We start from the raw sequence: 14964 nt of genomic DNA, 5'->3' as shown, positions 1-14964 counted from the left end.
CAGGGAATTCAGGGCCAGAGTGATCTCCTGGACTAGTTTCCATCGCCCAGATGGGTCGGAGAGGAATTTCCCAGATTTTTTCCTCAAATTGGCCTGGGTTTTCGATCTGTTTCAGTGCCTCTCCCAGGTCACATGGTTTGGGGTGGGGTGGAGTGTATCTGTTGTGATACACAAGGTATCGCAATTATGTGGGACAGGCTCGATGGACCCAATGGTCTTTACCTGTCCGTCATTGTTCATATGTTTATGTGCGTAGGAGGCTGCACAGCTAGTTTAAGTGAACCAAAGGGAGCTGCACTGACTGTGACTAACTGCTGATCTATCGAGGAATGAATGTGGTTGGATAGAAGATCTGAAGAGGTTAATTTTGTGAAGGGAGCGTGGACAGTGGAGATATCACTGACACACAGAAAGTTGATGCTGTAGAAAGTTTGTTCAGACTGTAGTTCCAGCTAGTGTCATTCTCTTCAGAAGTCAAAGTGAGTAACTGTTTTGTTTGTAAACATAGAAACATAGAAAATAGGTGCAGGAGCAGGCCATTCAGCCCTTCTAGCCTGCACCGCCATTCAATGAGTTCATGGCTGAACATGAAACTTCAGTACCCCCTTCCTGCTTTCTCGCCATACCCCTTGATCCCCCGAGTAGTAAGGACTTCATCTAACTCCCTTTTGAATATATTTAGTGAATTGGCCTCAACTACTTTCTGTGGTAGAGAATTCCACAGGTTCACCACGCTCTGGGTGAAGAAGTTTCTCCTCATCTCGGTCCTAAATGGCTTACCCCTTATCCTTAGACTGTGACCCCTGGTTCTGGACTTCCCCAACATTGGGAACATTCTTCCTGCATCCAACCTGTCCAAACCCATCAGAATTTTAAACATTTCTATGAGGTCCCCTCTCACTCTTCTGAACTCCAGTGAATACAAGCCCAGTTGATCCAGTCTTTCTTGATAGGTCAGTCCCACCATCCCGGGAATCAGTCTGGTGAATCTTCGCTGCACTATCTCAATAGCAAGAACGTCCTTCCTCAAGTTAGGAGACCAAAACTGTACACAATACTCCAGGTGTGGCCTCACCAAGGCCCTGTACAACTGTAGCAACACCTCCCTGCCCCTGTACTCAAATCCCCTCGCTATGAAGGCCAACATGCCATTTGCTTTCTTAACCGCCTGCTGTACCTGCATGCCAACCTTCAATGACTGATGTACCATGACACCCAGGTCTCGCTGCACCTTCCCCCTTCATAATCTGTCACCATTCAGATAATAGTCTGTCTCTCTGTTTTTACCACCAAAGTGGATAACCTCACATTTATCCACATTATACTTCATCTGCCACGCATTTGCCCACTCACCTAACCTATACAAGTCACTCTGCAGCCTCATAGCATCCTCCTCGCAACTCACACTGCCACCCAACTTAGTGTCATCCGCAAATTTGGAGATACTACATTTAATCCCCTCGTCTAAATCATTAATGTACAATGTAAACAGCTTGGGCCCCAGCACAGAACCTTGCGGTACCCGACTAGTCACTGCCTGCCATTCTGAAAAGTACCCATTTACTCCTACTCTTTGCTTCCTGTCTGACAACCAGTTCTCAATCCACGTCAGCACATTACCCCCAATCCCATGTGCTTTAACTTTGCACATTAATCTCCTGTGTGGGACCTTGTCGAAAGCCTTCTGAAAGTCCAAATATACCACATCAACTGGTTCTCCTTTGTCCACTTTACTGGAAACATCCTCAAAAAATTCCAGAAGATTTGTCAAGCATGATCTCCCTTTCACAAATCCATGCTGACTTGGACCTATCATGTCACCATTTTCCAGATGCACTGCTATGACATCCTTAATAATTGATTCCATCATTTTACCAACTACTGAGGTCAGGCTGACCGGTCTATAATTCCCTGCTTTCTCTCTCCCTCCTTTTTTAAAAAGTGGGGTTACATTGGCTACCCTCCACTCGATAGGAACTGATCCAGAGTCAATGGAATGTTGGAAAATGACTGTCAATGCATCCGCTATTTCCAAGGCCACCTCCTTAAGTACTCTGGGATGCAGTCCATCAGGCCCTGGGGATTTATCGGCCTTCAATCCCATCAATTTCCCCAACACAATTTCCCGACTAATAAAGATTTCCCTCAGTTCCTCCTCCTTACTAGACCCTCTGACCCCTTTTATATCCGGAAGGTTGTTTGTGTCCTCCTTAGTGAATACTGAACCAAAGTACTTGTTCAATTGGTCTGCCATTTCTTTGTTCCCCATTATGACTTCCCCTGATCCTGACTGCAGGGGACCTACGTTTGTCTTTACTAACCTTTTTCTCTTTACATACCTATAGAAACTTTTGCAATCCGCCTTAATGTTCCCTGCAAGCTTCTTCTCGTACTCCATTTTCCCTGCCCTAATCAAACCCTTTGTCCTCCTCTGCTGAGTTCTAAATTTCTCCCAGTCCCCAGGTTCGCTGCTATTTCTGGCCAATTTATATGCCACTTCCTTGGCTTTAATACTATCCCTGATTTCCCTAGATAGCCACGGTTGAGCCACCTTCCCTTTTTTATTTTTACACCAGACAGGAATGTACAATTGTTGTAGTTCATCCATGCGGTCTCTAAATGTCTGCCATTGCCCATCCACAGTCAACACCTTAAGTATCATTCGCCAATCTATCTTAGCCAATTCACGCCTCATACCTTCAAAGTTACCCTTCTTTAAGTTCTGGACCATGGTCTCTGAATGAACTGTTTCATTCTCCATCCTAATGCAGAATTCCACCATATTATGGTCACTCTTCCCCAAGGGGCCTCGCACAATGAGATTGTTAATTAATCCTCTCTCATTACACAACACCCAGGCTAAGATGGCCTCCCCCCTAGTTGGTTCCTCGACATATTGGTCTAGAAAACCATCCCTTATGCACTCCAGGAAATCCTCCTCCACCGTATTGCTTCCAGTTTGGCTAGCCCAATCTATGTGCATATTAAAGTCACCCATTATAACTGCTGCACCTTTATTGCATGCACTCCTAATTTCCTGTTTGATGCCCTCCCCAACATCACTACTACTGTTTGGAGGTCTGTACACAACTCCCACTAACGTTTTTTGCCCTTTAGTGTTCTGCAGCTCTACCCATATAGATTCCACATCATCCAAGCTAATGTCCTTCCTAACTATTGCATTAATCTCCTCTTTAACCAGCAATGCTACCCCACCTTCTTTTCCTTTTATTCTATCCTTCCTGAATGTTGAATACCCCTGGATGTTGAGTTCCCAGCCCTGATCATCCTGGAGCCACGTCTCCGTAATCCCAATCACATCATATTTGTTAACATCTATTTGCACAGTTAATTCATCCACCTTATTGCGGATACTCCTTGCATTAAGACACAAAGCCTTCAGGCTTGCTTTTTTAACACCCTTTGTCCTTTTAGAATTTTGCTGTACAGTGGCCCTTTTTGTTCTTTGCCTTGGGTTTCTCTGCCCTCCACTTTTCCTCATCTCCTTTCTGTCTTTTGCTTTTGCCTCATTTTTGTCTCCCTCTGTCTCCCTGCATAGGTTCCCATCCCCCTGCAATATTAGTTTAACTCCTCCCCAACAGCACTAGCAAACACTCCCCCTGGAACATTGGTTCTGGTCCTGCCCAGGTGCAGACTGTCCGGTTTGTACTGGTCCCACCTCCCCCAGAACCGGTTCCAATGCCCCAGGAATTTGAATCCCTCCCTGCTGCACCACTGCTCAAGCCACATATTCATCTGCGCTATCCTGCGATTCCTACTCTGACTAGCACGTGGCACTGGTAGCAATCCCGAGATTACTACTTTTGAGGTCCTACTTTTTAATTTAGCTCCTAGCTCCTTAAATTCGTTTCGTAGGACCTCATCCCTTTTTTTACCTATGTTGTAATAACTCGATAGACTGAATACTGTAAACTAAGACAGGTACAAACCTGGCTCTGCTTTCTTCGGGCCCAAAGTGATTACATTACATGATGGCTTGCCTTTTATACCTGGGCCGCACACACGTGCGCACAGCCCAATGACTTCCGACAGTGGCGCCACCTGGTGGCTAGTAACTCCAAGCATACATACATGACAAGGTCCAGGTCGCTGATTGGAGCGTGGACAGGTACAGCAGGAGTGGCGAGGTCGGGGTGGAGGAGCGGCGAGAGTTCGTCGAGCGACGTGACCGGGGCCCAGAAGAGGCGAGAGTTTGGGGCCCAGAAGAGCCGAGGGCCCAGGGGCAGCACGGGCCAGCCCACACTGCGATATATGCGCACACTAGGTCCGTGCATCAGAGCTGGTCTCCAGTTGTCCTGGTTAACCCTTGCCACTGGACCAACACCTAGCTCTGTCAAGCCCGTGTGGTGGCTGGTGTGCAACGGCCACCCCACGTTAAAAAAATCCACGCACAGGCATCTTCCACCCTTCAGGATGTAGTTTGGGACCTGGAATATTAGGTCCTTCATTGAAACACCTGTGAACTCATCCCTTTTTGGCGTGGAAGCAAGTCATCCTCGATATGAGGAACCGCCGATGATATCTACAACAAAAGTAAAATACTGCGGATGCTGGAATCTGAAATAAAAACAGAGAATGCCATAAACACTCAGCAGGTCAGGCAGCATCTGTGGGGAGAGAAACAGAGTTAATGTTTCAGGTCAGTGACCCTTCGTCTAGGACTGGAAGAGCTTGAGACGTAACTGTGTTTAAGCAAATACAGAGGCTGGCAAAGAGGTGGTGGGGGAGGAAAGGACAAAAGCGAAGGTGAGTGGAAGGCAGGAGAGATTAAATGACACAGGGATGATGGTATGAGGCAAAAGGGGATGGTAATGGGGCAAGTGAAGAAACACAAGATGGGCCCAGAGGGGCTGTAAATGGCATAACAGAACCATTATCAGCAGCTACAACTAACTGGAGAGAGGGACAGAGAGGTCAGAAGACCAGCCAGATAAATACTGTGGCTACAAGAGCAGATCAGAGGCTGGGTATTCTGCGGCGAGTGTCTCACCTCCCGAACCCACCTAGAAGGACAAGGGCAGCAGGCGCATGGGAACACTACCACCTCCACATTCCCTTCCGAGTCACATACTATCCTGACTTGGAAATATATCGGCCGTTCCTTCATCGTCGCAGGGTCAAAATCCTGGAACTCCCTCCCTAACAGCACTGTGGGAGCACCTTCACCACACGGACTGCAGCGGCTCACCACCACCTTCTCAAGGGGCAATTAGGAATGGGCAATAAATGCCAGCCTTGCCAGCGATGCCCACATCCAGAGAACGAATAACAAAAAAGAAGCGAGATATGCCAATTGCAATCAAATTAAACTTGGTAAGCTGTCCTACAAGTTGTCAAACTATGTCAAGAGTATGGTTTCCTCATCCACAAGCTTTTCTCACAAATCCAATTACCAGGGAAAAGGGGGATTTCAAAAGTAACCAGTGTTATGTATGTAAACCTGTAAATACCATGTTTAACCATCTAATCCCACAATCCTTTAGGAGCACCTGTATATAAGGAGGCCTCACAGGCTGGAGAGGCACTCTGAGATCTGTAATAAAGGACTTTGGTCACACCTTACTTTAAGCTTGCAGTATCTAGTCTGACTCTTTATTCAAGACATAACAACTGGCGACAAGATACAAATGACGAACCCCACCGCAAGAATGCTGAGAACAGTGGGCATCCTGGAGAAATTTTTGGAGGGAGATGATTGGGAAATCTTCGTGGAGTGACTCGACCAATACTTCGTGGCCAATGAGCTGGAAGGAGAAGGGAACGCTGCCAAACAAAGGGTGATCCTCCTCACCATTTGAGGGGCATCAACGTATGGCCTCATGAAAAATCTGCTCTCTCCAGCGAAACCCACAGACAAGTCATACGATGAGTTGTGCACACTGGTCCGGGAGCACCTAAACCCGAAGCAAAGCGTTCTGATGGCAAGGTATCGGTTCTACATGTACAAGAGGACTGAAGGCCAGGAAGTGGCGAGCTATGTCGCCGAGCTAAGGCGCCTTGCAGGACATTGCGAATTTGAAGGACACTTGGAGCACATGCTCAGGGACTTCTTTGTACTTGGCATTGGCCATGAAGTAATACTTCACAAACTCTTGATTCTAGAGACCCTAACCTTGAGTAAAGCCATAGCGACAGCCCAGGCGTTTATCGCCACCATTGACAATACCAAACAAATTTCACAGCACACTAGTGCTGCTGCAAGTACTGTGAACAAAGTAATGTTGTTTTCGAATCGAAATGTAGGGCACGACTTACACGCCTGCAGCTGCACGCCCGCAGATGCCTCAGAGTCCACCATCAAGGGTCGTGAATACAAGGCCATTAACACCTTGTTAGCGCTGCCGATTCAAAGGATACGTTTGCAAGGACTGTGGTACAATGGGACACCTCCAATGAATGTGCAGGCGAGCTGCAAACCCTGCTAATCCTGCAAACCACCATGTTGCTGAGGAGAACAGATACATGGTGGATCATGACGAACCAGAGCCTCAGACCGAGGAGGCAGAGGTATATGGGGTGCACACATTTACCACAAAGTGTCCCCCGATAATGCTGAAGTTTGAATTAAATGGACTCCCGGTGTCCATGGAGCTGGACACAGGCGCAAGCCAGTCCACCATGAGCAAAAAGACTTTCAATAAATTGTGGTGCAGCAAGGCCTCAAAGCCAGTCCTAACTCCCATTCGTACTATACTGAGAACGTACACAAAGGAACTGATTCCTGTAATCGGCGGTGCTACCAGAAAGATCTCCTTCGATGGAGCGGTGCATGAATTGCCACTTTGGGTGGTACTGGGCGATGGCCCCATGCTGTTCGGCAGGAGCTGGCTGGGAAAGATACGTTGGAACTGGGACAACGTACGAGCGCTTTCGTCTGTTGATGACACCTCATGTGTCCCGGTCCTAAACAAGTTCCCCTCACTGTTCGAACCAGGCATCGGGAAGTTCCAAGGAGCAAACATGCAGACCCATCCATCACAAGGTGAGCGCGGTACCTTACATGATAAGAGAGAGGGTGGAGGTCGAGCTGGACAGGTTGCAACGAGAGGGCATCATTTCGCCGATCGAATTCAATGAGTGGGCCAGTCCGATTGTTCCAGTCCTCAAGGGAGATGGCACCGTCAGAATCTTTGGTGATTATAAAGTAACTATCAATTGTTTCTCACTGCAGGATCAATACCCGCTCCCGAAGGCAGATGACCTATTTGTGATGCTGGTGGGAGGGAAAACGTTCACAAAGCTGGACTTGACCTCGGCCTACATGACGCAGGAGCTGGAGGAATCATCGAAAGGCCTCACCTGTATCAACATGCACAAAGGTCTCTTCATTGACAACAGATGCCCGTTTGGGATTCAATCAGCCGCGGCAATATTCTCGAGTAACATGGAAAGCTTGCTGAAGTCGGTCCCGCGCACCGTGGTCTTCCAGGATGATATCTTGGTTACAGGTCGGGACACCGTCGAGCACCTGCAGAACCTGGAGGAGGTTCTTAGTTGGCTTAATCGTGTGGGGCTCAGGCGTGTGTTTTCCTGGTGCCTGAAGTGGAGTTCCTGGGGAGAAGAATCACGGCGGACGGCATCAGGCCCACCGACTCGAAGATGGAGGCAATCAAAAATGTACCGAGACCACAGAACGTGACGGAGTTGCGGTCGTTTCTAGGACTCCTGAACTATTTTGGTAACTTCTTACTGGGTCTTAGCACATTGTTAGAACCCCTGCACTCTACTGCGTAAAGGAGATGAATGGGTATGGGGTAAAAGCCAAGAAAATGCCTTTGAGAAAGCTACAAAGCTGTTATGTTCAAATAAATTGTTGTGTTGTACGATCCGTGTTAGCGTTTGGTATTAGCATGTCGTACGGGGTCGGGTGTGTATTGCAACAAGCTAATGAATTTGGGAAATTGCAACCGGTTGCTTATGCATCCAGAAGTCTGTCTAAGGCCGAGGGGGCCTACAGTATGATCGAAAAAGAAGCGTTAGCGTATGTTTACGGGGTGCATCAATATCTGTTCGGGCTCAAATTTGAATTGGAAACCGACCATAAGCCGATTATATCCCTCTTTTCTGAAAGCAAGGGGATAAATACAAATGCTTCAGCCCGCATCCAGAGATGGGCGCTCACGTTTAAAAAATTTTTTTTTATCCAATTTCATTCCAGATCAACTCTAACGGCAAAGATCACTTTGCGCCAATGTGTTTGATCTTAGGCCAAAAGGCCAAGAGGCGAAGTTGCACCGTTCCTGGAAATATTGCAATACCAGGTCGGTGCATGGAGTGGACGGTGCAAGCCCCTGATCCAGCTCCCTGTCCAAAAATCAATTCAATATCATGTCCCCATAGGGAATATTAAACTGATAAGAACAGATACTACACTTGATCTTAGCCAAAAGGCCGAGAAGCTCACGTTTTTTTTTAAATTCGTAGCCAATCGTTCCAATTCTTTGTCAAATCACAAACGCCAGAGGTCACCTTGCACATGCCAAGGATCACTCTGCGCCAATGCTCTTAGCCAAAAGGCCTAGAGCCACTGCACCGTTCCTGGAAGTACTGCAATACCAGGTTCGTGCCATGGAGGTGGATGGGTCAGGTCCCCCACACACCTCCGTGGAGGTGGATGGGTCAAGCCATCCCACCCACCTCCTGTTTACAAAAATGTAAGCATATACCTTCCTGACCAGGGAGGAACCACCCGGAGGTCATGGTGGCTGGTCAGGTTAGTTATGCAGATCTTAGCCAAAAGGCCGAGAACCTGAGAGAAGCTCACGTTTTTTTTTTTTTTTTTTATTCATGTCCAATCGTTATCCAATCGTTACAATTCTTTGTCAAACGCCAGAGGTCACCCTGCACCAGTCAAGGATCACTCTGCGCCAATGCTCTTAGCCAAAAGGCCTAGAGCCACTGCACCGTTCCTGGAAGTACTGCAATACCAGGTTCGTGCCATGGAGGTGGATGGGTCAGGTCCCCCACACACCTCCGTGGAGGTGGATGGGTCACCAATCCCACCCACCTCCTGTTTACAAAAATGTAAGCATATACCTTCCTGACCAGGGAGAAACCACCCGGAAGTCATGGTGGCCGGCCAGGCCAGCCACGCAGATCCCAGCCAAAAGGCCGAATCTCACGTTGTCCGCATACAACTACACCATCCACCACAGGCCAGGCACAGAAAACTGTGCCGATGCTCTCAGTAGGCTGCCATTGCCCACCATCGGGGTAGAGATGGCACAGCCCGCAGATTTAGTTATGGTAATGGGAGCATTCGAGAGTGAGCAATCACCTGTTACCGCCCGACAGATTAGAACCTGGATGAGCCACAACCCCTTACTGTCCTTAGTAAAAAACTGTGTGCTCCACGTGAGTTGGTCTAGTGTCCCGTTAGAGGTGAAGGAAGAAATAAAGCCGTACCAGCGGCGCAGAGGAAATGTCCATACAGGCAGACTGCTTCCTAGGGGTAATTGGGTAGTGGTGCCAAAAAAGGGCAGGGACATTTTCATTAGTGATCTCCACAGCACCCACCCAGGCATTGTAATGATGAAAGCGATAGCTAGATCTCACGTGTGGTGGCCCAGTATCGATGCAGACTTAGAGTTCTGCATGCACAAATGTAATACATGTTCACAATTAAACAATGCACCCAGGGAGGTGCCACTAAGTTTATGGTCCTGGCCCTCCAAACCGTGGTCCAGTATCCATATCGACTATGCAGGCCCATTCTTGGGAAAAATGTTCTTAGTGGTTGCAGATGTGTAAATGTGTGATAATGTCGGCAAGCATGTCCACTGTCACCATTGAAAGCCTACGGGCCACGTTTGCCACGCACGGCCTGCCTGATGTCCTTGTAAGTGACAATGGGCTATGCTTTACCAGTGCCGAGTTCAAGGAGTTCATGACCCGCAATGGGGTCAAACATGTCACATCTGCCCCGTTTAAGCCAGCGTCCAACGGTCAGGCAGAACGAGCAGTTCAAACAATCAAGCAGAGCTTGAAAAGGGTAACTGAAGGCTCACTGAGGATTCACTTATCCTGAGTCCTGCTTAGTTACCGCACAAGACCCCACTCACTCACTGGGATCCCTCCCGCTGAACTGCTCATGAAAAGGGCACTTAAGACAAGGCTCTCGCTAGTCCAACCTGATCTACACGAACAGGTAGAGAGCAGGCGGCTTCAACAGAATACACATCATGATCGCGCATATGTGTCATGCGAAATTGAGATAAATGAACCTGTATTTGTGCTGAACTATGGACAAGGTCCCAAGTGGCTTCCTGGCACTGTTTTGGCCAAAGAGGGGAGTAGGGTATTTGTGGTCAAACTCTCAAATGGACTCACCTGCAGAAAACACTTGGACCAAACCAAACTCAGGTTTACGGACTATCCAGAACAACCCACAATCGAGTCTATCTTTTCGACCCTCCAACACACACACAAGTGGCAAGCGACCCAGCGGTTGACCACGAAGCAGAACCCATCACCCCCCAGCAGTCCAGCAGGACTCACCACCCCCAGCAGCCCAGCAAGGCCAGCTGCGTAGCAGCCCAGCGAGGGCCCAACAAACAACTCGCCAAAACCAGGGAAAGGAAGGCCCCAGATCGACTCAAATTGTAAATAGTTACACTATTGACTTTGCGGGGGGGGCAGGGCGGGGGTGGGGGCGGGGGCAAGTGTTGTTATGTATGTAAACACCATGTCTAACCACCAGAGGGCTTATCCCCTGGAGTCCCAAGGTATCCCACAATGCCTTGGGGGCACCTGTATATAAGGAGGCCTCACAGGCTGGAGAGGCACTCTGAGATCTGTAATAAAGGACTAGGATCACACCTTACCTTGAGCTTGCAGTATCTAGTCTGACTCCTTATTCAAGACATAACAACCAGCATACAGCTTACTACAACAAATTGTATCTATAATAATGCCTTTAATGTAGTAAACTGTTCCCAGGTGCTTTACAGGAGCGTCATAAAACTAACACCAAGCCACATAAGGACAGGTGCCGAAAAGCTTGGTCAAAGAGGTAGATTTTAAGGAGCAACTTAAAGGAGGAAAGAGAGGTAGAGAGGCGGAGAGGTTTAGGGAGGGAGATCCAGAGCTTGGGCCCAGGCAAGAGAAGGCACGGCCACCAACGGTGGAGCGATGAAAATCTGGGGTGCTCAAGAGGGCAGAATTGGAGGAGTGCAGACATCTCGGGGGGTTGTGGGGCTGGAGGAGGTTACAGAGATAGGGAGGGCTGGAGGAGATTACAGAGATAGGGAGGGGTGTAGGGGAGGAGGTTACAGAGTTAGGGAGGGGTGTAGGGGAGGAGGTTACAGAGTTAGGGAGGGTTGGAGGGCTGGAGGAGGTTACAGAGATAGGGAGGGCTGTAGGGCTGGAGTAGGTTACAGAGATAGGGAGGGGTGTAGGGCTGGAGGAGGTTACAGGGATAGGAAGGGGTGTAGGGCTGGAGGAGGTTACAGGGATAGGGAGGGGTGTAGGGCCTGGAGGAAGTTACAGAGATAGGGAGGGATGTAGGGGCTGGAGCAGGTTACAGAGATAGGGAGCTATGTAGGAGGAGGGAGGAGGTTACAGAGATAGGGAGGTGTGTAGGGGCTGGAGGAGGTTACAGAGATGGGGAGGGCAGTGTAGGGGCTGGCGGAGGTTACAGAGATAGGGAGGGGTGTGAGGCTGGAGGGGGTTACAGTGATAGGAAGGGGCATGGGAACTGGAGGAGTTTACAGAGATAGGGAGGGGTGTAGTGCTGGAGGAGGTTACAGTGATAGGAAGGGGCATGGGAATTGGAGGAGTTTACAGAGATAGGGAGGGGTGAAAGGCATAATGTCTGTAGCTCCACCTAGTGGACTCCTGGGGCACTGCAGCCAGTGCTGTTTATAATAAAGTGGCCAGATCACCTGACAGGTGACTTCTGGAAGATTCTGCCATCTTAAGGCTGTGTGATGTGAGCTCTCTGGAAATATCACAATGGCGGCGATGATGGGATTAAGCGGATAAAACAAAGCTGCAATTTGTGATGGTGGAGGATTCAGCCAGCCGACAGAGAGATTTTGAGAGCTTCACCGCTTTGATTAACAGCTACAAATCCGAGGTAAATTACAAGTACACTTGTTTGAACTGCCAGAGTTCAGATGGCTGTGCCTATGGGGGTAAAAGGGCATTTGGGCGAATTTCAATGTGACCGTGAAAGTTTCAGAGTGTTTCAGAGATAAGGAGGGGCGAGGACAGATCCTGCTACTCAATATTTTATTTAAAGAGTAAATCCTTACACAGATGATAATCTAACGTTAGGCATCAACACCATGGTTGATTGGCTATTTTCCCCGTGATGGGCAGACCCTGCGCTTGGGATTGACCATGAGCTGCTGCTTTCCCGGGGCCTCGCAGACTACAACACGCAATCGGATTGTGTGGGAGCCAGAGGCAGGGAAATGCTTCTCAACAGAAGGAACTGGCAAAGCACTCCTGGACAAACCCCTCCCCTATACACACTCCTGTATTAACCCACTCCATTATACACCCTCCTGTACAAACCCCTCCCCTGTACACCCTCCTGTACTAACCCACTCCCCTATACACCCTCCTGGACAAACCCCTCCCCTATACACACTCCTCTACTAACCCACTCCCCTATACACACTCCTGTACAAACCCACTCCACTATACACCCTCCTGCACAAACCCACTCCCCGAAACACCCTCCTGTACTAACCCACTCCTCTATACACACTCCTGGACAAACCCCTCCCCTATACACACTCCTCTACTAACCCACTCCACTATACACACTCCTGTATTAACCCACTCCACTATACACACTCCTGTACTAACCCACTCCACTATACACCCTCCTGTACAAACCCCTCCCCTATACACACTCCTGTACTAACCCACTCCACTATACACCCTCCTGTACAAACCCCTCCCCTATACACACTCCTGTACTAACCCACTCCCCTATACACACTCCTGTACTAACCCACTCCATTATACACCCTCCTGTACAAACCCCTCCCCTATACACCCTCCTGTACTAACCCACTCCCCTATACACCCCCCTGGACAAACCCCTCCCCTATACACCCTCCTGTACTAACCCACTCCCCTATACACCCTCCTGTACTAATCCACTCCCCTATACACCCTCCTGTACAAACCCGTCCCCGAAACACACTCCTGGACAAACCCCTCCCCGATACACCCTCCTGTACAAACCCCTCCCCTATACACCCTCCTGTACTAACCCCTCCCCGATACACCCTCCTGTACTAATCCACTCCCCTATACACACTCCTGTACTAACCCACTCCCCTATACACCCTCCAGTACTAACCCACTCCCCTATACACCCTCCTGTACAAACCCCTCCCCGAAACACACTCCTGGACAAACCCCTCCCCTATACACACTCCTGGACAAACCCCTCCCCTATACACACTCCTGTACTAACGCACTCCCCTATACACCCTCCTGTACAAACCCCTCCCCTATACACCCTCCTGTACAAACCCCTCCCCTATACGCACTCCTGGACAAACCCCTCCCCTATACACCCTCCTGTACTAACCCACTCCCCGATACACCCTCCTGTACTGACCCCTCCCCTATACACCCTCCTGTACCAACCCACTCCCCTACTGCACCCTCCTGTACTAACCCACTCCCCTATACACCCTCCTGTACTAACCCACTCCCCTATACATCCTCCTGTACTAACCCACTCCCCTACTGCACCCTCCTGTACTAACCCACTCCCCTATACACCCTCCTGTACGAACCCACTCCCCTACTGCACCCTCCTGTACTAACCCACTCCCCTATACACCCTCCTGTATTAACCCACTCACCTACTGCACCCTCCTGTACTAACCCCTCCCCTATACACCCTCCTGTACGAACCCACTCCCCGACTGCACCCTCCTGTACTAACCCACTCCCCTATACACCCTCCTGTACCAACCCACTCCCCTACTGCACCCTCCTGTACTAACCCCTCCCCTATACACCCTCCTGTACGAACCCACTCCCCTACTGCACCCTCCTGTACTAACCCCTCCCCAATACACACTCCTTCACTATCCCACTCCCCTATACACCCTCCTGTACTAACCCCTCCCCTATACACCCTCCTGTACTAACCCACTCCCCTCCACCCTCCTGTACTAACCCCACCCCTATACACCCTCCTGTACTAACCCACTCCCCTATACACCCTCCTGTACCAACCCCTCCCCTATACACCCTCCTGTACTAACCCACTCCCCTCCACCCTCCTGTACTAACCCACTCCCATATACACCCTCCTTAACTATCCCACTCCCCTATACACCCTCCTGTACTAACCCCTCCCCTATACACCCTCCTGTACTAACCCACTCCACTATACACCCTCCTGTACTAACCCATTCCCCGATACACACTCCTGTACTAACCCCTCCCCTATACACACTCCTGTACTCAGCCCTCCCCTATACACACTCCTGTACTATCCCACTCCCCTATACACCCTCCTGTACTAACCCATTCCCCTATACACCCTCCTGCACGAACCCCTCCCCTATACACCCTCCTGTACAATCCCACTCCCCTATACACCCTCCTGTACTATCTCACTCCCATATACGCCCTCCTGTACTAACCCACTCCCCTATAAACCCTCCTGTACTAACCCCTCCCCTATACACCCTCCTGTACTAACCCACTCCCCTATACACCCTCCTGTACTAACCCACTCTCCTATACACCTTCCTGTACTAACCCCTCCCCTATACACACTCCTGTACTAACCCACTCCCCTATACACTCTCCTGTACTAACCCACTCCCCTATACACCCTCCTGTACTAACCCACTCCCCTATACACCCTCCTGTACTAACCCACTCCCCTACTGCACCCTCCTGTACTAACCCCTCCCCTATACACCCTCCTGTACTAACCCACTCCCCGATACACCATCC

The 14964-nt window shown here is 49.5% G+C and overlaps 2 pseudogenes; both read right to left on the bottom strand.

The window, feature by feature from the left end:
- Positions 1-8245: 8245 nt before the first annotated feature.
- On the bottom strand, positions 8246-8424 carry LOC139225948 (U2 spliceosomal RNA; annotated as a pseudogene).
- Positions 8425-8543: 119 nt separating this feature from the next.
- Positions 8544-8774, bottom strand: LOC139226092 (U2 spliceosomal RNA; annotated as a pseudogene).
- Positions 8775-14964: the final 6190 nt, after the last annotated feature.

Source organism: Pristiophorus japonicus, chromosome 15 (assembly GCF_044704955.1).
Source record: "Pristiophorus japonicus isolate sPriJap1 chromosome 15, sPriJap1.hap1, whole genome shotgun sequence".
NCBI classification, from domain to species: Eukaryota; Metazoa; Chordata; class Chondrichthyes; family Pristiophoridae; genus Pristiophorus; species Pristiophorus japonicus.
The sequence above is the reverse complement of the archived record's forward strand: the minus strand, read 5'-3'. Positions and strand labels throughout refer to the sequence as shown.